We start from the raw sequence: 25,000 nt of genomic DNA on the forward strand, positions 1-25,000 counted from the left end.
GAAAGGAGGAGCAAAGGACAAGGAAGAAGAGGAAAGGAATCATGAGGGGGAGGAGGAGAATAAAATGAGGAAAGGAATGAAAATGCGGAGGAAGAATAGAAGGAAGATGATAAAAAAAAATAGAGACAGAGGAGGAGAGAACGAGGAAGAAGAGGCAAGAGAAGCGGAGGAATGTGAGGAATAGGAAGTGTATAAGAATCACCAACATGCCAGGAAATGAGAAGGGAAGAAGAGAGATATAATAAAAGGTAAATGGAGCTGAAAGGTGAATGTCCTAATTAATTTATGGATACATATCTCCCTTAATAATTTAGTACACCTCACTCCAAAATGAGGATCTATCAACCAAACCTTCCTAACCAAACTAAACCTACTCTATCCAAACCGAGCCAAATCTAACCTAACCTAAGCAAGCGTAAACAAACTTAACCTATAACGTAAACCCAGCCAAACATGACGGTGAGTTTAAAGGGCAAGCTTACGGAAATGTACATCTATCTTAACCTAACCTAAGCTAACCGTTAGAGCTTTCACACCCTCCAGTTCATCTTAAAACTTTTACACGCCCTCCAGCTCTCCTCAAGATCTACATAGACCTATATAGATCTTGGCTCTCTTCAGCCTCCACACACACACACACCCTACAGCTCCCCTCAATCCCCCCCACACATACACACCAGCCCTCTACAGCCTCTACACCCCCCCCCCTACAGCTCCCCTCAATCCCCCACACACATACACTCCAGCCCCCTACAGCCTCTACACACACACCCTACAGCTCCCCTCAATCCCCCCCACACATACACTCCAGCCCCCTACAGCATCCACACACACAAACACACACACACACACACACACACACACACACACACATACACATCCTCATCCTCAACATACCCTCCAGCTCTCATCAGCCTCACCACCCTCGACCCCTGCCTGCCTGCCGCCGCCACGCTGTTCCTGCTCTACCTGCGCTTCCTGACGCCCCGGGCTGCGGCCTGGGCCACGGTATTGATCATCCTCAGCACCTCAGGCGGCGGAGGCGGCTAAATGATCTTGGGCGGCGAGGGGCGTGAGGGTGGTGTTTGTAAGGGATGGGACGGGGAGGGGGCGTGATCATCTGTGGCAGGACGCGGAGTGAGGCGGGCTAGTTTGGGACTGGGAGGGGGGTGAGAGGGGTGTAGGGGTATGAGCAGGAAGGAGTGTGGGCGTGAGATGGGTTGGGTTGGGGCTGGGAAAGGGGAAAGGAGTGAGGACGTGTAGGAGAGGCATGAGGGTGTGAGGCGGGCTGGCTTGGGGCTGAGAAGGGAGAGAGGGGCATGGGCGTGTAGGAGAGGGGTGAGGGTCTGAGGCGGTATGCTTGTGGAACTGGAAAACAGGAGAGAAGCGTGGGCGTATTTGCAGGATGGAGTGTGGGTGCGAGGCGGGCTGGCTTGGGGCTGGATGGGGGGGGAGAGGGGCGTGGGCGTGTTAGCAGGAAGGAGTGTGGGCGCGAGATGGGATGGGGCTGGGAAAGGGGAGAGGAGTGAGGTCGTATAGGAGAAGGATATGAGTGTGAGGCTGGCTGGTTTCGGAGCTGGGAAGGGAGAGAGGAGTGTGGGCGTGCAGAAGAGGGAAAAGGGTGTGAGTGGGATGGTTTGGGGGTCTGAGTGAAAGAACAGAAGCGTGAGCGTGTGAGCGGGAGGGAGTGTGGGCCTGAGGCGGGCTGAGTTTAGGGGTTGGGAGGCCAGGAGGGGAGGAGGGGATCGAGAGAAGCAGCGGGTCAAAACGGCCGGGGACAAAAGTGGACGCAGCAAACGCCGGGCCATCATGAGGCTGAACGGCGACCTCCATCACGCCACAACGACCCCGGCTGTGACGGCGACGGCGGCTGTCTCCTGGCGGTGCTGCGCTGCCGTTCTGCCACGCTTCGCGGCGGCGGCGGTGGTGATGGTGGTGGTTGAGGTGGTGATAATGATGATGATGATAATGACGATGATGATGATACTACTACTACTACTACTACTACTACTATGAAAATGAATATTATTAATGATGATGATAATGATTATGATGATAATAATAATATTAATAATAGTAATAATGATAATTATTTTTATTTGTATTTAAATAATATAAAAATTATATTTCCACTTTCCCGGGCAAACACCGTGCAATATATAATGCACTACACACTACGATATATATGTATTTATGTATTTTTTTCTGTCCCCACCCATCATAATATATAGGTACTACATACTCTGCTATTTTCAAAGTGTGGATTATCATAGTGCGTATTATCAAAGTGCGTATTATAATATACCATTAAGCTGGTTTCTCTGAGAATAAGGTAACGTCACGTCAGCCGAAGATCAGAGCTGCCGGGAACACCTGTACTCTATGCCTTGAACGTCACACGCACGGAAACAACGTCTCGAGCAGCGAGCCTTGAGGATGAGGACCCCGTGTGCGGCGAAGAGGCCAGTCGTGCCCATGAAGGAAGAGAGAGGGGAGGGGAAGGGAAAGAGAGAGGGAGATAACTAAGGAGAATGAGGGAGGATGCGTGGATATGGAGGAAGGAGGGGAAGATGTGAGCGTGAGGAGAAGGAATGGAAATGAGAAAAAAAGGGAATAGCATGAAAAGGCGAGAAGAAATGAGGGAGGAAAAAGTGGAACAGAAGGTAGGAGGCAAAGAAATGAGGAAGAAACGAGAAAGGAAATTAATGGAAAGATGAAAGGGAGGAAGGCCCAAAGCGGCCTCTTGCAAACTCCTACGTTCTTATGTTCTTATGAAAAAAAGGAAGGCAATGCGATAGGAAGGAAAGAGTAGCGGATGAAATGGAGAAATAGAAGCATGAGAAGAGAAGGAGAGAGGGAAGGTGGGAAGAGAGCAATGAGTAAATATTCTAAAAAGGAAAGAAAGGAAGAGCACGGATATGGAGGGAGGGAGGTAAGGAGGGAAGGACTGGGACGGAGAAAAAGAGGGAGAATGTAAGGAAGACGTTGAGGAAAGGAAGAAGTAAAAGGGAAAAGGAAGGAAGAGGGGAATGGAAAAAGGAAAAGGAATGAGGAAAGGAGGGAGAGAGGGAGGAAAGGAAGGAGGAAGAGAAGAAGGAAGAGAAGGAGGAAAAAGGAAGGCAGTGCTGATAAGAAATAAAGGAGGAAAGAAGGAAAGAGAAGAATGAAAAGAGAGGAAGGAGTGAGTGATGAAGTGAAGAAGGGAGGGATAAAGAAAGAAAGGAAGGAAGAGAGGAAGGAGTGAGTGAGGTAGGGGAGAAAGGAGGGAGGAGGAAATGATGGAAGGCATTAAGGAAAGAAGGAATGAAGAAGAGCAAGATGGAAAGAGGGAAACGAATGAGGGAACCTGGCAGGGAGGGAGGAAGGGGGGAGGGACGCAGGAAGGAGAGCAGACAGGGAGGCAGGAAGGGTGGCAGGGAGGGAGAGATATCACGTTCCAGACACGGCCCGCGGGGATTAAAACTGGAAAGTATTGCGAAACTATATAACATTTCGATATAATATATCTTGCGTTTATTTACACGACCGTATTGCCTATTTACACAAATCCAATAATAATTAATCATTCGCACGCGACTAATATTCTTTTTTTTTTTCTTCTTGTTCCATTAGCATAAACAGATAAGAGTATATATATTTACCAATTAAATATATAGAAAATTGAAAAATTATGAATGATTAACTAATGTTTGCACCATCATGAACTTAAGAGAGGAGTCAGGGGTTCAGAAGGTTGTCACTAGAGGTTAGGAGGTCGAGTCACCATAATTCAGAGGGTACAGAACGTTGAGTCACTATAAATCAGAGGGTACAGAAGGTTGCCACTAAAAAGTCAGTGAGTCTAGAAGGATGAATCACCAGGAGAGTCAGGAAATTCAGAAGGTTGAGTCACAAAAAGTCAGGCGGTTCTTGAGTCACAAAAAGTCAAAGGGTTCGGAAGGATGAGTCACTAGAAAAGTCAGAAAGTTCACAAGGTTGAATCACCAGAATTTAGAAGGTTTAGATGGTTGAGTCACCAGAAGTCAGTCACAAGGCTCAGAAGATTGAGTCACCGGAAAAGTCAAAGGGTTCAGAGGGCTGAGTCATCAGAGGGTCAGTGAGTTCAGAAGATTGAGTCACGAGAATTTAGGAGGTTCACAAATCGCTTAAGACCCACACCAAACGAAAAGCCATATACACTTTTCTTTTTTTCTTTTCTTTTTTGCATTACGATCAAGATAGAGCTCAACACTTTCCTCTTTCCCCCGCCCCCCGTTCATCCTGCATCTTCATTCCCCACACCAAACGAGAAGCCATATCTTTTTTTCTCTTTTGCATTACGGTCAAGATAGAGCTCGACACTCTCCTCCTACCATACCACTCCACCCCCCATTCATTCTGCCTCTTCATTCCCCCATGTCCACCCATAACCCTCCCCTCCTCCTCCCGTCCCCGATCATCTTGCCTCTTCATCTCCCCCTCCACCCCCCCCCCCCTGCCCACGCATAATCCCCCCTCGTATCCCCTCCTTCGAAGCAGCTGTTGCCCGGTCCTGCCAGCTGGCCCACTCGCATTTTCACCACACCGCCGGCCTTCCCTCTGGCTCTCTCGCCCTATGCGGAATATTAACATTTTTCTTATACATCTCTGTCAGTGAAATGAAGCAGTAAAATATATCAGGCGAATAGATGCGAACGCTCACTCATACACACACCCACTTAGCACACACACACACACACACACACACACACACACACACACACACACACACACACACACTACCTGTGCTACGAACGAGACAACTTCTGCTACATCAACAACAGCAACAACTATCATTATCACTAACTACTTACTACTACTACTACTACTACTACGACTATTACTACAACAACAACAACACTATTATTCGTGCCCCGCGGTAAAACAAAGCCCCTGCAGCTATTAAATATATTATGCAAAATTTTCAGGCCAGGACGTGATTAATGGCGGTTGTTTGTTTACTGATGCGCTCTTACTGCAGCATTTTATTAGAGGATTTACATATCTATTTCTTTATTTATTTCCTTATTAATCTATCTAAATATTCTCCTGCCAACCTATCTATCTAACTATCTATCTATCTATTTGCCTACATATCTATCTATCTATCAATCTATCTGTGAGTCAATGTATTTGTTAATCTGTTTACTTGCCTTCCTATTTATCTGCCAATTTATGCACGTGTTTATGTACATTTACTTATCCGTTTATTTATTTTACACCCCGGGCAGCAGAACATGGGAAGGTAACAAAACTTTTCTCTAATATCCGAAGAGTAATCCCAAAACTGCCTCTGGGGGTGAGCTGATAATTATTGGGTCAGCCGTTTCTAGTTAGAGGCGGAAGTGCCAGTGCAGGGGGGGAGGGGGGTGGAAGGGGGTAGAGAGGGAGGAAGATTGGAAAGTGAAAACAATTCAAACGCACACTCCCCAAGCGCACGTGGGATATACAAATTAGGTGCCCGATAAACAAAAATTACCTGAGAACAATTATTGACGAACCTACACCATACAACTGCACACTCCTGCTGTCTTCCATTCTCCTCCACCTGTACCTTCACCACAAAACCCACTTCCTCTTCTTACTATACCCTTGATAAAAAAAACGAGGGAAGAGGGAGGGAAACCGTCTTTACTGTCTGGATTTTTAGTCAACCCTAACTTCAGCGACTTCGTTCCAGTGGAACACCGGAGTGGCGTAATAAGTCTCGTCCCCCTTGATTTGGTTGGTCCCATCTTGATCTGCGCATCGCGGAACCGAATCTTTACTATCACAGAGTAACTAAGTGAAGCATCTAAGTGTAAAGAAATACCATGGTGGACCTAACAAGCGATGCGAAGCGGAATAGGTCAAAAGAAGAGAAAGAAGGTGTTGGTATCCTAGTTATATACATACATACGTCATCATTTACTTATATAAAAATATAAATAAACTTGGGTGGGACAGATCCCGAAAAGCAGTCGACAAAAGACACGGTACCGTGTCGAAATTCATCCACCCTGTGTATGTTAACAAAGCCCGGACAAAAAAAATCACGGGGACGAGACTTACCGCCACACCGGGAGGCAGCATGGGCCAAGTAGAGTCATATCTCACGGCAGCCACTATAAATAAAATTCGCCTGCGCCATAAAAAAAAATAATAATAATAAAAAAAAAATCTAAACACAACATACATATATTAAAGCACAGACTTTATTTTTGTGGAGGTCGAAGCCGCTCAAGTTGTGGTTCTTTGCTCCCTTCTCACTGTAGGGTCATAGATGGCAACAGTGGCTGTGGCGGAGGCGGCAACACTGGTTTAATTAAGGCCATGTCCGTGATGCCCGCCGCCGCTACTGTTTTTCTTTTTCCCCGATGCTACAGATGAGTAATTATTTTAGCTTCAGTGGTGGACCTGCCAATGTGTACTGCCTCATTTTCGTTTTTCCTTCCAGCATCTCTCGCTCCTGCAGACTCCTCATGTTCATTTATTTTGTTTTTACTTTGTTGATTTTTTTTTTCCTCTTCGTCTCTGCTCAGTTCCAGATTCATCCCTATTTTTTTTTCCTTCCTCCCTTCCTATCGCTAGCCTCTCTGCCTCCCTCATCCCCAGTACAGTCCAATCAAGTCTAGTGTAGCTCAGCCCAATAGAACTTTTATTTTCTGTATATTCTTTCGTCCTAATCACTATTCTCTCCTCCCTCCGTTTCGTTGGCTGACAAGCGAGCATCCACTTCATGTACTTTTCTCAATCGTTTTCCTTTCTCCTCATTTACTCGCCTCATTCCCTTTCCTGCTTCGTCTCTCTTCCGTTTCCCCTTTTCCGCCTTTCTCACAATCCCTTCATCCCGCCGGCCAAGTCTAGCTCACCCTAGCGCCTCCCTTCGACGCTCTTTTTCTCATGTTTCGCTATGCTACCAAAACTGCGTGGCCACTCCGTTTTATCGTATTATTAAATTTATAGGTTACCCCCATTCCCTCACGTCCTCGCTTCTCACGCACTCTCTGGTCACAGACTTCGCCCTTTTTTTCTCTAACAAACAAAAATATTGACCCATTTTCAACATCTCTCTCCCTCCATGGAACAATTATATAGAGAGGCCGCTAAGCTCAAATATTCAAGAAATATTTACAAACGAGATACAGAGGCACATAGATGAATAGATTGAGAGAGAAACACAGACAGATAGATAGGTAGATAGATAAATAGATAGACACATAGATAGATAAATAGATAGACAGAGACAGAGAGAGATAGAGAGAAACAGGATTACGCCTCGTCACTGTAGGATAACTTGAAAAACTTTTACTGCAGGACTGACAAAGCCTAAAACAGAAGGTATTAGCGAACCATTAGAGCATTGTTGACCTTCACCTGTTGGAAGAGGAAATCATTGTCTTATGAAGCGAAAACGGCATTGCGTGTGGGCATTAAAAACATGAGGGGGGGGGAGAGAGAGAGAGAGAGAGAGAGAGAGAGAGAGAGAGAGAGAGAGAGAGAGAGAGAGAGAGAGAGAGAGAGAGAGAGAGAGAGAGAGAGAGAGAGAGAGAGAGAGAGAGAGAGAGAGATCCCTTCTGGCATCCTGAGGGCTAACACTGTCCATCAATCGGCTCACAGATGACAAACTTAGGTAATTATAATGTTAGCTAACTGGATCCTGATTGGAGGTTCGTAATTGGATGATGAGTCAAGGTCATTAGCAACTGTTTAGTTATTAAGGTCTGGGAAGTATTCGTTCACTAATTATTCTACGTCCCATCATTCCCTAACGCAGGTATTCGAGGACAAAAAGAAATGCACAAAAACGTAGAATCAAACGAGTATAAGACTTTCATTACGTTATTAATTAAGACGTCTAATGAATCATAATTATACACACTTACATTATCTCTTTTTATAGTAGTGAAGCTTTTAAAAATCTTCTCTTCTATTGCCTTCATTTACCTTTATATAATTTACTTTTCCTATTCCAAAGACCTCTTCCATTATCTATTACAATTACCTCTTACCTAAGACATTTACCTTTTCCTTTAACTTTCCCATTACCTAAGACCATTACCTCCACCATCACCTCAGACCTTTACCTTTTGTATCACCTAACTTTGCCTCTTCCATTACCTAAGACCTTTAAAACCTTTTCTTCTTTCATTACTTAACATCTCTACTTTCTCTATTACCTTACACCTTTACCTCTTCCAATACCTAACAGCTTTACCTCCTCTATTACCTTCGGCCTTTCTGGAACATAAAGGGGGTATTGTTGAACGATTCCTCCTCCACATCAACTATTTCCAAGGGCCAAAAAAAGAAAATCACTCAGGTTCTATTGATTTGTTTTTAGGTTCATGGTACAGAAGAAGAGTCAAACTACCACCAGGGTCATAAAACTACCCATGGAAAGGTCCCAAACTCCTAGGAAAGCATTGTCAAACAGGTGAATATAGGCGACGACATGTTTAAAAATACGGCCCTAATTCCCTTCACAAGTCAACTATCTACCTGTCGCCTGTCCCCGCGAATCGCGTAACAGCCGCGGCCTCGAGGCACTGCTGTCGTTACCGCCGTGATTATCGCCGCGTGCTGCCGCCGCCGCGTCCATTGCCGTGATAGCGATGCAGCCCATTCCGCCGTTATGCATGTCGTCAATCATCTCATTATCGATATTGTGTACGATCATTATAATCTGCACTGATTGGTATTTGCACTTTATATCCTTACACTTATTATTATCATTACTGTTATTGTTGTCGTCGTCGTCGTTCTTCTTCTTGTCGTTGTTGTAGTAGATGTAGTTGTTATTGTTGCTGTTGTTATCTGTATTATCATCATCAAAATCCATATCTATTGCCAAAACGGTGGTTAGTCATTGCTTTTTACTGCCCAAACCTCTTAGGTAATACTGTACATAATTTACTTTCTCCTTTACCCTCTAGTCATGTTCCCTTGCCGCACAGTCGCGTCTTCCAGCTCCTTACAATGTGTCTAGACAGTTTCCCTAATGGAAAGTGACCTAATCTGGCAGTAAAACAACCGGACCTTCCTTTAGTGATTCTTATTAAATTACGAGAGAGAGAGAGAGAGAGAGAGAGAGAGAGAGAGAGAGAGAGAGAGAGAGAGAGAGAGAGAGAGAGAGAGAGAGAGAGAGAGAGAGAGAGAGAGAGAGAGAGAGAGAGAGACGAGGCGACGGGAGGAAAATAGAGGATGGCGATAGAAAGGTAGGAAAAGGAAGAGCAGCAGCAGGAGGAGGAGGAGGAGGAGGAGGAGGAGGAGGAGGAGGAGGAGGAGGAGGAGGGAGGGGGGTGGTCGAGTTCACTTAAAGAGAGGATTTCACTTAAAGGGGAAGGGGTTTAACTTTTGTGTGCATCCCTGACGCATACGTGTGTGTGTGTGTGTGTGTGTGTTTAGGAGTGAGTGAGTGAGTGAGTGAGACAGACAGACAGACACACAAACATACACAAACACACACACACACACACACACACACACACACACACACACACACACACACACACACACTAAGAGAAATGATCAAAACAACAAACACAGCAGATTTACGTAAAACAAGCAGAGGATGAAATGGCATAACAAGGCGGAAAGAAAGCAAAAAATAAAGGAAAGCCGAATAAACAATAGCTTGCAGAAAATAGGATCTCGGAAATATATTCTTGCCGATAAATTTTAAGTGATGAAAAAGGAAGGAAGGAAGGAAGGGGAGACGGAGGGAAAGAAGGAAGGATAGGATGGAGGGAAGAACGGCGGGAAGGAAGAAAGGGGGGAAGGAAGGAAGGAAGGATAGGGTGGAGGAAGAGAGGTAGGTAGGAAGGAGGGAGGGAATGTAGGAAGGAAGGAAGAAAGGATAGAGTGGAGGAAGAAAGGTAGGAAAGAAGGAAGGAAGGAAGGGAGGGAGGGAGGAAGGAAGGAAGGAAGGAAGGAAGGAAGGAAGGAAGGAAGAAAGGATAGAGTGGAGGAAGAAAGGCAGGAAGGAAGGAAGAAAGGATAGGGTGGAAGGAAGAAAGGTAGGAAGGAAGGAAGGAAGGAAGGAAGGAAGGAAGGAAGGAAGAAAGGATAGGGTGGAAGGAAGAAAGGTAGGAAGGAAGGAAGGAAGGAAGGAAGGAAGGAGCAAAAGAAAGAACGAACGAAGGAAGGTAAAGAACGAACGAAGGAAAAAAGGAAGTTATGAGGTAATGGAGTAAAGAAGAAAGGAGAGATGAAATAAAACGAAGAAATAAAGAATGAGGAGAAAGAAAGAAGAATGGAGAAGAAAGTAAAAGCAGAAAGGGAAAGAGAGATAAGTTAAAAAAACAAACATTAAGTGGAATCAAGAACGAAAAGATAAACGAAAAAAACAGGATAATCAAAATATATGCACGGGAGGTCGACCGAAAGCAAGAAAGGAAGGAAAGAATGAAAGGATAAAGGAATGGAAGAAAGAAGGAAGGAAGAAGAGAAGGAAGGAAGGAAGGAGAGAGGAAGGGAGGACAGAGAACAAGGTGGAGACGAGGATGCGTTGAAGAAGAAAATTGAGTCACTTTTAGGAGTCACTATTTTGCTCTTCTTATTGAAATGGAACTGACAAGAGGAAGAGGTGGGCGACGAAAGGAGGAGGAGGAGGAGGAGGAGGAGGAGGTGTAAGATGAGAGGCTGGAGGGTAATAAAGAAAGGAAGAGTGAAGAGGCAATGCTTTGGTGGTGAAGAGGGCAGGGAGCGTTTCAACCTGATGGGTGGATGAGAAGAAAGAGAAAACGGGAAAGATTAGAGGAATTGATAATACCGGACGGAAAGAGCGAATTGTGAAAGGAGAATAAAGCAGGAGTGGAGGAGAGGAAAGAAAGAAGGTAATAGAAAGGGTGACGAATGAATGAATGGAGAGAAAGAAGAGATTAAAGAAGGAGGATGAGGGACAAGTTTGTGAATATGGAGAGAGAGAGAGAGAGAGAGAGAGAGAGAGAGAGAGAGAGAGAGAGAGAGAGAGAGAGAGAGAGAGAGAGAGAGAGAGAGAGAGAGAGAGAGAGAGAGAGAGAGAGAGAGAGAGAGAGAGAGAGAGAGAGAGAGAGAGAGAGAGAGAAAGAAATGAAGGAAGGGCCAAGTGAAGTGGAGCTCCAACGGGTAATGAAAACTGAGGCAATTAATTAGATATCTTGTTAATATTCTTCTTCGCGGCGGGTGGCTGGGTGGCTGTTAAGATGTCAACTCCTTCGTCAAAAAAGCAATTAATCCATTAAACGCGCATTTCCGGGAGTTATTGTGACGGTATGCGTGTAAAGGAAGTGAGGTGGGGAGGAGGGCGTGATACTGGATAGAGGAGGAGGAGGAGGAGGAGGAGGAGGAGGGAGAGAGAGGGGAAGGTGGGGAGGTCAGGCTGACGGCTCCCTGTACAGACGTAAGGACCAACACGATTAGTATTCTTACCCCTTTGATCTCCACCGCGTCAACACTACGTAGATCATTCTTAGTGGCTTTTATTGACGTGTGTGTGTGTGTGTGTGTGTGTGTGTGTGTGTGTGTGTGTGTGTGTGTGCGTGTGCGTGTGCGTGTGCGTGTGTGTGTGTGTGTGTGATAGATATATAGATAGAGAGAACAGAGAGACAGAAACAAAGACAGACAGAGATAAAAGAGAACTAGATAAATTTCCGAGCTTAGAAACGGGAGAGCCGAGGTTAGAGATGAGGGAAAAAATGGCAGCGCTTGATAAATCACAGCGATAAATCATGTTACACCTGCCCACCAGTCCGCCTCGCTTGAGACCGCCGCTGCCGCCGCCCCCTCCACCTCCCCTCCACAGACCCAGCCATCCCTGTGTGCTTAGATAACTTCTGAACGGCGTAATGGCGTAGTTCTCTCGTCTCCAGGGAGTGGGTGTGAAGGCGTGTGATGAGTGGTTCTTTTTTCACTCTACTTCTCTGTGTTAGCTATTTTTTTTTTTTATTTGTCTCTGCCGGTAAAACTCTGTCTCTATTTCTGTTTATCTCACTTTCTCTCGCTTTGTCTCTGTCTCACTTAGCGTTTGTATGTCTGTCTGTAGCTTGATGTCTCTCTTTGTTCGTCTGTTCCACTTCCTGTCTCTGTCTGTCTGTCTCATCTACTGTCTGTATGTCTGTCTGTGGCTTGATGTGTTTCTTTGTCCGTCTGTTCCACTTCCTGTCTCTGTCTGTCTGTCTCATCTACTGTCTATATGTCTGTCTGTGGCTTGATGTGTTTCTTTGTCTGTCTGTTCCACTTCCTGTCTCTTTGTCTATCTGTCTCTTGTCCTGTCTATCTGTCTGTGACTTGATATCTTTGTTTGGGAGTCTGTGTTCGCTTGTTTTTTGTGGGTTTGTAAATTTGGGAGATTAGCCACGTCTGTCTCTTTCCTTTTTTTGCTCCCTACCGTTCCTCTCGACTGGCTTGGATTATTTATGTTCTTTTGTTTTGGTTACGTGTGAATCTGTTTGTTTTGTCTCGGCTTTATCCCCTTTTTTTCTTGATTTTTTTTGTCGGTTTCTCACTTATTCGTTTTTTATGTATATTTGCTATTCTCTCTCGACCCAGAATTTTCCTTTGATATTTTGGATAATTACCGCAACCTATTCTGTTTGGCTGTGCAATTGTTTCTTATTGTTTCCGCCTGTTCACGCTTCCATTAGTCAGTTTCTTTATAACTCTGTCTTCATGTATATTTGCTATTGTCTCTCGTCCCACCTTTTTCCCTTGATTTTTTGGCAAGTTTCTAAAACCCGTTCCCTCTGCGTGTTCACATGTTCGTTCTTGTTTCAGCATTTTCCCGCGTGTTTGAGTCGGTTTCTTAATTGCTGTTTTCATTTAAATTAGCTATTGTCTCTCGTCCCAGCATTTTCCCTTCATTTTTGGTTAATATCCGTTACCTATTCTATTTGTGCGTGCATGTGTTTGTTCTTTTCTCAGCCTCTTTCCTCTTGTTTTAGTCAGCTTCTTAATTACCCTGTTTTCATATGTATTCGCTTTTGTCTCTCGCTCCAGCTTTTACATTTGATTTTTGGTAAATATTCGTTACTCTTATACCGGCAGCGTTTTGTGGATATTCTCTTATTTCAACGAAAGGTTATTATTACGTGTGCAGGTCGAAACGATGAATGGTCGGCATGCACGGCTGCTCTCTATCTCGTCTGCCCTCGCCCCCTCGTGTTTGGTGCATGTCTGTGGCGTTCTGCTGTTAATAAGTGCGGGGCTCCGGGTCTGTGTTCAGTTTGTTTCATATTTTTATCCGTCTGTCTTTACCTCAGAAAACGACTTTCTCTACATGTCCGTCCGTCTCTCTCTCTCGGCGTTTTTTAAGGAGTTAGAGAGAGAGAGAGAGAGAGAGAGAGAGAGAGAGAGAGAGAGAGAGAGAGAGAGAGAGAGAGAGAGAGAGAGAGAGAGAGAGAGAGAGAGAGAGAGAGAGAGAGAGAGAGAGAGAGAGAGAGAGAGAGAGAGAGAGAGAGAGAGAGAGAGGTTAACGGAAGGGAGGACCCCAACAGAATCAGGAAACGTGTATGAACATGATGAATGGACAGCGATACTGAGCGAAATTTATGAACCAGGAAGAGAACGGGAGGAGGAGGAGGAAGAAGAGAAGAATGAGATTAGGGAGGTGAAAAATTGATGAAAAGTGACGCAAGAGAGGATGATAATCGTGAAGCAGAAGGGGATGTGGAGGAGGAGGAGGAAGGAAAGGAGGAAGGGAAGGAGGAAGAGGAGGAGGAGGAGGAGGAGTACGCGGGAAAGTGAGGACGAGGCCTGGAGGAGGAAGAGCAAGAGATTATGGAAGGCAATCAATAAGAGCAGGACAATGAAACATAAGGGAGCGATGTTAGAAGCACAATGGCAGGGGAAAGGAAAAGGAAGAAAACATGATGGACAAAACGACAGACAAGAAAAAAAATCAACAAGCAGTATCACCAATTACTGACAAACCTCCTTTTTCTCCCTCCTCCTCTTCCTCCTCCTCCTCAGCACCGGTTGGAAATAAATCAAACCGAGGAAGACTTATCAAACTTTCTTTTCCCCAGTGTTGACCTCTGTTTCAAGGTCACGACTACCAAAACTTATACGACAATAAGCACATCACTTTATTTATTTTTGTTTCAGAGAAATGTCATTAATCAAGGTAAAGAAAAAAAGTGGAATTATGAAAGAAGGCGATAATGACTGAAATATGACATGGCAAGAAGAGAGAGATAGAGTTAAGGAATAAGGAGGAAAATGATGAAAGTGAGGCAATAAGGGAGAGGAAGAAAAACAAAGAGAAAATGAGAAAACGGAAAGAAATACGCGATGGATTAAATTAAAGAAGAATGAAGAGAGAAAAGTATAGAAGAAATTAAACAAAAATAATAAGAAGTACGAGGCAAAGAACCGTGTATTGAGAGAGAGAGAGAGAGAGAGAGAGAGAGAGAGAGAGAGAGAGAGAGAGAGAGAGAGAGAGAGAGAGAGAGAGAGAGAGAGAGAGAGAGAGAGAGAGAGAGAGAGAGAGAGAGAGAGAAAACAAGAAACAAAAAGTGAAAATGAAACAAGAGAGAAAGCAACTATAATAAAAAGGAAAGGGTCAAGCGAGGAAACTAATTAAAAGAAAGAAATTTTGTCCAGGAATATGAAAGTTGCAGTGAAAAAGTAAAAATGAAAAGAGTGAATGAATAAAAAATGAAGGGAAAGAGAACCGGTGTAGTAATATAAAACTGAACGTGGAAGAGAAAAATTATATAAAAAAACAGGTAAAGAATGAAGTGAAACAACGAGGCGAGGATAAAAAAAAGGAAGTTAGAGTAACGAGATGAAACATAAAAGATTAAAAACCGTTTTCAATATTGGCCAAGATTTTATTGCGAAGATGGCCGCTTTGATTCACTCAGTCGGCTCTCCATCGGATCATTTCAGTAAAAAATCGGAGCCAGCAAAAAAATGGATGGATGGACGAGGCAACAAAAATAAACAGCAGGGGAAAAAAAACACAATGTAACGAAACAAAATGAAAACGGAGAAGGGGAAAGGAAGAAAAAATGACAAAGGAATTCAACAGAGACCAGCAAGTCATCTGAAAATTTGTAGGATGAAGTTTTTGGACGATAAAGCGATTTTCTGGGAACATAAGCGGATCGAGGAATTCCGAAATAAAGACTTTTTACTACAGCAGCGGCAACAACGACAAGAACAAGAACAAGAGCAACGTCAGGAAACGGTGCAGTATAAAAAAATAAAGTACCTACTGCACACATTCACTTTCCAGCTTTCACTCTCTAGGTCATATTTGTGGATAGTGTTTTCTTTCTTTTAGTAATGTTATTTTTGGAACTTCCTAATGTTACAGTTTGCGAAGTTTGATTGAGAGTAACTTGGAAGGTTGACTTTCTCTGTAGGTTTAACGCAAAGGAACAGAAAACATGCTGAGTTGAACTTAAGTAAGAGAAAAAGTAGAGCTATAATAGAAGTGAGTGACTGTATTATGAAGAGAGTTGGAGATTTTTTTTTTTAAGGTGAAGGTGATGGTTGGTGGCGATGGTGATGGTGATGGTGATGCAAGTCGTGGTGGTGGTGGTTGACGTGGTGGCCTTACTCAATTCTTATCTGCTTCTTGGAGATATGCCAGAAAGAGTCACCACCACCACCACCACCACTACCACCACCTTGCCACAACTTACATTACCACCACCACAACCACCACCACCACCATCACCACCACCACCACCACCACCACCACCTTGCCACAGCTTCTACTACCACCATCACCACCACCACCACCACCACCACTACCAACACCACAACTTCCATTACCACCACCACCACCACTACCACCTTGCCAGAACTTCCATTACCACCACCACCACCACCACCACCACCACCACAACTTCCATTACCACCACCACCACCACCATCACCACCACAACCACCACCACTACCTAGGGAAGTATGAATGTAAGGGTTAAAATGAAACTCTTAGTGTGTCCGTTTCCCTCTTCACATCCACCAAATTGACCTGAAAAAAGCAAACAAACAGACGGGGAATATTGCAATGGTCTTACTTACATATACATGACCATCTGAAACCAACATCACTGAGAAACTTACGACTATGATAAGGTATAATGCCATGTATGCCCTATGAAATACTATAGACATACATAAATTAAAACTTGCCAGAATTACGGGAAAGAGTAGGAAGTAGAAGAGTGTACTAAATGGAAAAAGAGTTGTCAAAGGCTACAGAGATGGACAAAATATAAACAGGCTGTACGAAAACCTAAATAAAGAAGACACACAAATCATGAATGGGTTAAAATCTTGACCCACCCAAAGACCAAAGGACAGAGAGAGAGAGAGAGAGAGAGAGAGAGAGAGAGAGAGAGAGAGAGAGAGAGAGAGAGAGAGAGAGAGAGAGAGAGAGAGAGAGAGAGAATATAAGAAGAGAGGGAAACGGATCGATGGGGAGCTGGTTGATGGCTAGGAGAAGACCGACGTTACTGTTTTTCTCTGTGGCATCGACCGGGTTAGGCCAAGGCTTGACTCGAGCCCACAGCCACAACAGCATTTAAGAAGTTAGAGCCCCAATATCAAGAAACAGAGGCAGTAATAGAGCCCCGGAGCAAAGCATGAGTAACGGTCCACAGTGTAACAAAATAGAACCCATATTAAATGATAATTAGTAAGAACATTCATAACTTATCCATTGAGGTTAATAAACAGTTTTAACGATTCACACCAATAAATAAAAGAAAAAATACCATGCAACAGAACACTCACATTCAATAGTTTTGCGAAAGAGCAATTTTACCACATGACCAAAGCTCGCTGCATGCTTAAACACCTTTCACAAAACGTATTTAAACCTCTTGTTTCCGTCCTTCTTGACACATCACTCTTAGATCTGAAAACGCTCAAGGAATACTTTAACGCCTTTCTCTAAAATGTTCCAAAACGTACCGAGCTCCCATTACGAATATTTCCTAAGGCCGAGAGAAGATTAACCAGGTTTTCATGGGTGTTTTTCCCCGTTCAAGGTGCAAAAGAGGAGTAAAACTATTACTAGCATCACAAAAGAGTCCATGGATATCCCAGGAAATTTTATGTAAGTCTTTTCACACAGACGTATTAAGGAGCCGATACGTTTAGCAATACGGGCATTATACCTAACTATCATGTTCCCCTTCCTTCCCAGCCTCCTTCATGCCCCTACCCAAGCCCTTCCCTGTCGAATCCCACCCTTTTCTTTCTCCCCCTTCCCTTTATTTCTTCCTTGTTACTCTGTGTATACTCTAACGCCTTTCACTAAAATGTATAAACTTTGCAGTCATGTTCCAATTCTTTCCAAAGGCTCCTCCACGCCCATATACCCAAACCCTTCCCTGTCGAACCCTACCCTTTTTTCTCCCCCTTCCCTTTATTTCTCCTTCCTTTCTTCTCTATGGATACTTGACGCCTTTCTCTAAAATGTCTTAAATTTCACCATTACTCTTCCCTCCGAGGCTCCTCCACGCCCATACCCAGATACCAAAGCCCTTCCCTGTCGACCCCTTCCCTTTCTTTTCCCCTCTTCCTCTACCTTTCCTTCCTTCCTTCTCTTTGCCACCATCTCCCCCCACCCTTCCTCCACACTCACCTTCCTTCCCATTTTCACCCACGCCCATACCCAAGTCCTTCCCTGTCGATCCCCACCTCTCCTTTCTCTATACCCTTTAATTCTTCTTCCTTCCTTCTCTTGGCCTACTCCCTCCCCCTCCCCCTCCACACTCACCTGCAAACCAAGTCAACATTTCCCGCGGCTCACCTGGACCGCCCCGACCCGACCTGCAGCCGCCACTTACCTGGGGAGAGAGAGAAAAAAAGGGAAGGTGAATGCCGAGGAAACTTGAATCTGCATTTGAGTTTCACGTCATATTTACACGACATACAAGAGTGTGAGTTTCATGTTAGTGTTGAGGCCTTTGAATGCTGCTCTCTCTCTCTACGTCATGCTGCCTGGCTATAAACGTAAACAGTGTGTAATAACCTTAACGATTAATCAAGATGACAAAACAGGTGCATATGAGAGAGAGAGAGAGAGAGAGAGAGAGAGAGAGAGAGAGAGAGAGAGAGAGAGAGAGAGAGAGAGAGAGAGAGAGAGAGAGAGAGAGAGAGAGAGAGAGAGAGAGAGAGAGAGAGAGAGAGAGAGAGAGAGAGAGAGAGAGAGAGAGAGAGAGAGAGAGAGAGAGAGAGAAGGGGGGCGAGTGAGGGATCCAAATTTAGCACGCGCTCTGCCACCAAAACAAGTTACTTAATCAGCTGCCTTTGTCTGGTTGGAAATAAGTTCAGATCCCAGGGGAAACTACTACTATTACTACTACTCTTCTTATACACACACACACACACACACACACACACACACACATACGATACGACTTGGTTTTAATTAATTAGTGAACGACGACGACCAGTCTATTTCCGTCCCAGCTCGAGTTTCCATCTGCCAGGAAGGAACGCGCAGGCCACCACGACTACGCTCCAAAATTCCTCACTTTTATCACGGAACTTTTAACCTCTGACCGAAGAACTTTACGCTACTAAGTGGACGATATACGCAAACCTGATCGTAATCTGAGCATACGCATACAAAACACTACCCCCAACCCATGACCACGGAATTTCTGACCTCTTACGAAGAACTTTTTTTACGCTTTGAAGTGAACGATATACGCAAACCTGACCGTAATCTGAAAATACGAACACCAAACCCTCCCCTCCCCTACTCATACCCCCCCACCACCACCACCTGGAGGCTCAAGTAGCTAAATAAATGAAGCAGACGATCGATAGGTTTCCGGCTAGGGTGGTGGCAAAGTTATTTTCAGACGTCACATATATGGAGTTAAAGGGAATAGGTTTTTGGTACGACGGATGGATAATGAGAAGGGAGAAACATGATAGTATAGAAAAGGTGGAGGGAGAGGAGAGAAATGAAACCGGGGGAGAAGGTAGGGAATGAAGGAGAGAGGAGGGGAATAGGTGTTCGCCAGGAAGGATGGGAGGTAAAAAGGGAGACACACACGCAGCAGTAAAGAAAAGATGAAGGGAAGAGGAGGGAAATGAAAGCGGGAGGAGAGGGGCGGGGAGCGGAAATAAATGGTTAAAGGAAATAGGTGGTTGATAGGAAGGATGGGAAATGAGAAGGGAGACACACGATGGTAAAGAATAGATGGAGAGAGGGAGATAAATGAAAGCTGAAGGAGAGGACGGGGAACGGGAGAGGAAAGGAAGGGAAGTGAATAGGTGTTTGGTAGGAAGAATGGAAGAGGGAAAGGAAGACAAACAACAGTAAAGAGAAGATGGAGGGATGAAAAGAATCAAAGCGGGAGGAGATATCTGGAAATTGGAGGAAAGGAAGGGAAGGGAATAGGTGTCCGGCAAGAAGGAAATGGAGAGAAAAGGAATGAAGAGAAAGGAGGTAAGCAAACTGTTGTAAAATGACGGTATAAAGAAATAACAATGAAGGCAATAATATGGCTTTCGGAAAACTCATTATAGCTAAAAATAAGAGAGAGAGAGAGAGAGAGAGAGAGAGAGAGAGAGAGAGAGAGAGAGAGAGAGAGAGAGAGAGAGAGAGAGAGAGAGAGAGAGAGAGAGAGAGAGAGAGAGAGAGAGAGAGAGAGAGAGAGAGAGAGAGAGAGAGAGAGAGAGAGAGAGAGAGAGAGAGAGAGAGCGGGGGTGGGGGAGAAGTGTGGGAGTAGAAGGCAAGAGTGACCTACTTTTGGAAATTCGATGGCGGGAGGCCTTCGTCAGGGCCCTACAGCCTCCGCTACTTCCTCCCCCACACCACCCCGCCCCGTCCCTCCGCTAATGTGTGCTGCTGCTCCTCCTCCTCCTCCTCCTCCTCCTCCTCCTTGTCCTCCTTCTCCTCTCCTCATCTCCATTTCCTTCTCGATGTTTAGTCTACACATATTTCGTTTCCTCAGGAGGCAGCAAAGGCTCGAGTCTCGTGTGGGCGTCTTTTCCTCAGCCTGGGATCTTACACACACGAGGATGACTTTAATTTTGTAAAAGACGTAATACTAATAATACAGGCAAGGAATATCAGAAGTAAGACCGTTGATATATGTTGCATTGCCTTCCTCGTTTTACCCGCTCACTACCCATCGCTTAGAAAAACCTACGGTCATTAGATTCCTTATTTCAGTATCAATTTCTATGTCACACGCGAAGAAAAGTGATGTTAGAGATGTTTTTTTTCTTTTGTGCTATTCTTGGCCTGTCTCCAGCCTCCGAGGAAAAAAAGAACTGCCGCTCCTTTTCCGGAGAAATCTACCACCGAGAAGACGCGGCGCAGGACACCTAAAACCTTCCTCCACGTTGACAGAAGGCCGAGGATCTTCAAGGGGCTGCCAGAGGGGCTGCTGCGCTCCCTTAGGCGAGCCCCGGACAGGGCTGAGGGTGACACGACGGCGAGAGAGACAAAGTAAAGGTGAAGACGTATGGAATAGAGAAAAGACGGAAAACATGTACGGAAACAAAGTAAAGCATACGAGGTAGGGAAATAAGATGACATACAACACAATGCTAACAACTGAGGCAACGGCTAAAGAGAAAAAAAGTAGAAGGCAATACAAAACAAAAATAAATATATGGAGCAGAAAAACATGATTGCATAACAATAATAGTTTAAGATAGGCGAGGCATGAGCTGGCGCAACAAAAAGGAAGCCGTATGTGGAGCAGGAAAAAGGATGGCGTACAATACAATGGGAACGCATAAAATAACATTTCAAGGGAATTACAACAGCAAGACAGCCAGAAAACATATGTTGAATGTTTTCCCATTCCTCGATATGACTAACTTATCATTCGCACGGCAATTACGTAACACTCCCGCTGCCCTCCCTCTTCGCCTACAGCCTCGTCCTGTGCCTGCCCGGTGACGTCATTCACAGGCTGAGGCTTTTCTAAGAACGTAACACTGCATTGGCGGCATCATCAGTTCCTCGAGGCCGGCCGCTGTGCAGCCTCGGTGACGCCGCCGCCGAATTCGTTTTACCTAAGAGCTCACAGTCCTCCTCCGAGAGTCATTAATGAGTTGTCGACCGAGACGTGTCAGCTTCATGAGGCGAACCACAGGCACCGCAAACCATCGTTCGTAAAAGTAAAGAGAAAAACTTGATGCCACGCTTACAAAATACTCCCAAGATGGTGCTTCGTAATCCTGGTTGACCGTTATTACTTCTTTCCGCCACACGTTCCGTTCAAATTTCCATGTAAATTGAAAGATAACTTAGGGTACTTTCAGAGGATAGGACAATTTCTTTTTACGCTATGACAGGAATGTTACACGCACCAACTATGCGGACACAACCTGGCGAGGCAATACTGTGGAATAGTTTGATCTTTGGCCCCGCGTGGGAGGGGAACTTTTATTAACTTTCTCCCGAGCCTCCTTCCGTTCTGCTACCCACGACACACGGAGCTCTTTGAATAAATCTTGACTTATCTCCAGTGCACATAGTTTTCTAACACATTCCTAGTCGCCTGTTTTGAATGTGTAAGGAAAGCGTAATCATAACTCCGAAACAATTACATGATTTTACCTTTCACTCACCACACCCTGTCACCGTTTTGTTTCATATCACGTCACGGTTTAGTTATGATTTCATGGTGACTTGTACGGCTGTCCGGGAAGGGAATTGTTGGTGATTCAAAACAGTACAAAAAATGAGAACAGCAATACTTTTTCAGATTTTTTCATTACGCTTTAACCAAAATAAAAAATAAGAGATGGATTTTTTAGACGATGAAATTGTAAACAAAACTATAAAAAAGCAGAACACAGCGGCACATTCACTCTTGCATGGCGTCGGGCTTCTAAAGAGATCATAGTGTGGCAAACATGAAAAAGATGGAGATAAGTTTTTAAAGGTATGATATTGTTAACACAATTACACACACACACACAAAAAGACAGTGACACATTCACTCTCGCATGGCGTCGAGCTCCTAAAGAGATTAAGGAGGGTGTGAAAGGTAGTTGATGGGAGCGTTGAGTATATTCTCACATCAGATTATCCTCAGGCTGCGAAAAGCGACCCAAGGCAGGAAGAGAACGAGACGAAAAGGTCGGTAATCTCAGACGCTTTCGCCTCTTACCTCAACTATTTATAAAAGTCGAAAAGGAGATTAATTGGGTTATCTTAACTGTTTTCTTATGTCACACGTTATATAACGGTACAGAATCTTTAGCAAACTAGCACCAGGCTCATAAAACTACTCATGGAAATGCCCACAGCTCCTACGAAAGCCTTGTCCAGTGTGTGTGCTTGAGCGACGAAACATTTAACTTAAGAAGATGGCTCTAAGAGAAGAGGGGAGGTTATTGCGTGGTTTACAGACTGTGAAGAAAATGTGGAAGGGTATCTAAGGTAGAAGTTGAGATCACGTATCAAATCGCACTAATTAAATCACACTTATTAAACACGACACACACACACACACACACACACACACACACACACACATCAAACACAACAGTCACGACGAAGGGGATGGAGAAGGAAGGTTAGCGCGTGTATGGGAAAGGTGGAAGGGTATCTGAGGTAAGTAACAAATCTCCCTCATTAAGCCCCACTTATTAAACACAACACACACTCTTATTAAACACAACATACACACTTATTAAACACAACAGTCACGACGTGGGTCACAGACTGTGGGGGAAAGATAGAAGGGTATATAAGGTAAAGGCTGAGTTTACTTATTAAACCCTAACAAGCACACACAACAGTCCCGACGAGAAACACAACACCTGAGCTTTGATTCCCTCCGCGTCGTCACCGAGAACGCAGCCTTGGCCTTCAACCTAATCCTCATCCTCATCCTCATCCTCCACTTTGTTTTTCCCTTCTGCTGGAGGTCAATTTGGTCCCTTATCTTACTTTATCCCACCTTTCATCCCACCTTAACCTGCTTTACCTGCCTTTTTCCATTCAGACTCTTTTTTTTTTCTTGCCCTCAACATCCATCGTTCCCGCGCAGAGGCGATGCTCATTTTAAAGGTGAAATACGCGACTTGCAATATTAGGTAGGATGCAGTAATCGATCTGCACGCACAAGTCCATTTTGTACTAATATCAAAAGGAGAGAAAAACTACTCTGGATAAATGAGGCAAAGTGTAGAAATTAAGTGGCCTAAATGAAGTTTGATTATACTGCATTATGAGAATATTTCGTTTCAGTACCGCACCTCAATTTCCAAGGTGTTTTTGTTCTTTGATGCACTGTTGAGAATAAACTGACGAACACACCCTTACTACTACATTAATATTCCAGCGTTCGTGAGTTTTCTGTATTTTTTTTATAATTCAACTAAGTAAAAGTTCATATATGTTGCGTTGCCTTTCTCATGTTACCCGTTCCCGACCCACCCCATAAAAATCTACGGTGATTAGAATGCCTATTTCAATATACCTCAATGCCAAGACGTAAATAGAGAGAAAAAAAGAAAGAAAATCCAAAGTGTCAAGCAGTCATTCCTCTCCAGCCTTTTATGAACACTACGGGCGATAATGAAGATGAAGGAGGTTGTGGCGTAAATGTGCTCTTAATGACTGAATGTTAACTCTCTCTCTCTCTCTCTCTCTCTCTCTCTGAACCTGACCTTGAAAATAATTTAATTCCCTTCGCTTAATAGAGGCACTCACTCTCTCCCTCGACCACAAGTTTTTTCTCCTTTCTTTGACTTTTCCTTATTTTTTTTCTTGCATAACATTTTTTTCTCTCTCTCTTTCCTCTCCACCACCAACGCCATCAGTTCCTCCACTCACTCTCCACCCTCCGGCTACCATTACTTCTCCTCCTCTTCCTCCTCCTACCTTCTCCTCATCCTCTTTTTCTTCTTCCTCCTCCTCCTCCTCCTTGCCTCTCTCCAGTGTCCTTCTCTCTCCTTACTTGGCAGCTCTCCAGACTTCCACCTTCAATATGGAACAGTCTGCGCCTTACTACTACTGCTGCTTCTGCTTCTGCCTCCTCCTCCTCCTCCTCCTTCTCGAACCTCCATCAGCCTCCAGTTGTTAGGAACCATTCGCCCCATTCGTAAGATGCTCCCCACGAAATATGTAAGACTGAAACATTCGTCTGTATGCCGGTTTGTTAGTTTGTGTTTCCTTCTTTGTCTGTCTGTCTGTCTGTTATACTCTCTCTCTCTCTCTCTCTCTGATGACTTTGCTGTTGAAAAAAATAAACGTTGTTGCATTTTAGTTATATAATACAAAAAAAAAAGTTACGGTAGTTGATATCACTGACAGTTTGCAAATGAGAGACTCGACCGAACTATTTTCTCTTTTCTGGGATGGGTATAGTAGGAGAAGCAGAGTTTGGGTCACGATGATAATATTGTACTGCGAGGTAATTCTCCACCTCTCGTGAAGGACAGATAGAGAGGAAGACAGAATAAGGACGGAAAAGCAAACACGAAAACTACAACAGAGAGAAGAAAGATTGAGGAGAAAAATCGGAAAGGAATGTAAACCACTGCCTCTTTTTTATCCCAAAGAGCAGTGGAAATACAGAGAAGGATGGAACTACACACACACACAAAAAAAAAAAATACAGAAAGTGCGCGAGAAAAACGGCATGATTCGTGGATATGTTGACTCGAAACAACAAAGAACAAAAAATAAGAGAATAATTACGATGTACCAAGTTAAATAGGGTGTGTTAATTGCCTAATGTGCAGTAATGATGTTTTCTTAATTGTATGTCTCTCTCCTCTCGACATGTTCCCGCTTTTTTTCTTTTCTTGGGAGGTTGGGTGTTACGTTACTACCCGCTCCTTTTTTATCCTCTTTTTTGGGGGGGAGGTGTTACGTTACTACCTGGGTGCTTATTTACCTTTGCACCTTTGAATATTGAGACACCTTCACGCTTTTTCGCCTTTTTCGCATTTCCTTTGACGATTTGATTTCACACACTATTTCCTTTCCTTCGTTAATGTTATTATTTTTTTTCGTAACATTATTTGCCTTCCTTCTCATTCTTTTTTTTTCGACATTTTTGAGAGC

Source organism: Eriocheir sinensis, chromosome 3 (assembly GCF_024679095.1).
Source record: "Eriocheir sinensis breed Jianghai 21 chromosome 3, ASM2467909v1, whole genome shotgun sequence".
Lineage (NCBI taxonomy): Eukaryota > Metazoa > Arthropoda > Malacostraca > Decapoda > Varunidae > Eriocheir > Eriocheir sinensis.